Source organism: Cricetulus griseus, chromosome 2 (assembly GCF_003668045.3).
Source record: "Cricetulus griseus strain 17A/GY chromosome 2, alternate assembly CriGri-PICRH-1.0, whole genome shotgun sequence".
NCBI lineage: Eukaryota > Metazoa > Chordata > Mammalia > Rodentia > Cricetidae > Cricetulus > Cricetulus griseus.
The window spans coordinates 228549488-228550641 of NC_048595.1; the positions used below are offsets into that span (position 1 = coordinate 228549488).

At 40.0% G+C, this 1154-nt stretch overlaps 1 non-coding gene across 1 annotated transcript; it reads left to right on the forward strand.

The window, feature by feature from the left end:
• The first annotated feature begins 267 nt into the window (after positions 1 to 267).
• Positions 268 to 339, forward strand: Trnae-cuc. Its single transcript has one exon. It is a non-coding gene; the product is annotated as a tRNA-Glu (tRNA).
• The last annotated feature ends 815 nt before the right edge of the window (positions 340 to 1154 follow it).

A 1154-nucleotide genomic window follows, 5' to 3' on the forward strand; every position in this document is an offset into this window, starting at 1 on the left:
GTGCCAATTTTTGTCCCAGTTTTCCTTCTGTTGGCATGATAAACATCATTACCTGGGAGGATGAGATTATTTAGTCATATAGCTTAGACTCTAGTCATGAAAAGAAATCAGGGAAGTAACATAATGTATGAACTGAAGCCAAGGATTGGCTTCATGGTTTGCTCAGCTTTCTATTTAATACAATTCAAAACCACCTACCCAGAGGAGGCACTACACCCCGGAAACTGTGCCCTCACACATCACCTTTTAATCAAGAAAATGCCATGCTCCCTGGTGGTCTAGTGGTTAGGATTCGGTGCTCTCACCGCCACGGCCCGGGTTCGATTCCGGGTCAGGGAAGCACGCTGCCGGGCGTTGGTGGTACATGCCTTTAATCCTAGCACTCGGGAGGCAGAGGCAGGCAGATCTCTGTGAGTTCGAGGCTAGCCCTCTCTACAGAGCGAGTTCCAGGACAGTCTCCAAAGCCACAGAGAAACCCTGTCTCAAAATACCAAAAAACAAAACAAACAAAAAAAAAAAACCACTGATATGCTTACAGTTTTCTCATTTGAGTTTGTGTCTTTCTTTATGACTCTAGCTTGTGTTAGTTTGACAAATACAACAAACAACAATAATAAAACACGGAAACACACAAGTAAAGTACAAGAATGGCTCAGTTGTAGAACATGGAAGTTCTAGCCTTTAAGATGGAGAAGGAAAAGGAAGGGAGCTGGAAATTACAGATTGTGTTACACATCCCGAATGTAAAATGACTTCCAGTCATATAAATAATAATCGAAGGATGCTTTTCTATCAAGAAACATCATTAAACCCTCCAAGACTAACAGAAAGAAGAAACTGCCTTTCCCCTCTAGATTGAAGAAATAAGAGTTATATCAGAATCGGGATGCATACTCAATACCAAAGGGAAATACTTTTACAATTTAAAGAGAAAATTCACCTAAAATATGTCATCCATTCAGACTAAATCCCAATTGGAGGCCAAACTCCGAATTTTCAGCTTTGCCTATGTAAGTATGAATTCTATCACCCAGTAAAATCCCATTAATGTTAACTCTAGGACAATTTCCATTATCTGTAAATGTAAATTCTCACCTGTCTCATATTGTGAGGTGGAGATAAAGATGGTTGTGGCTGAATACATTCAGAAATAA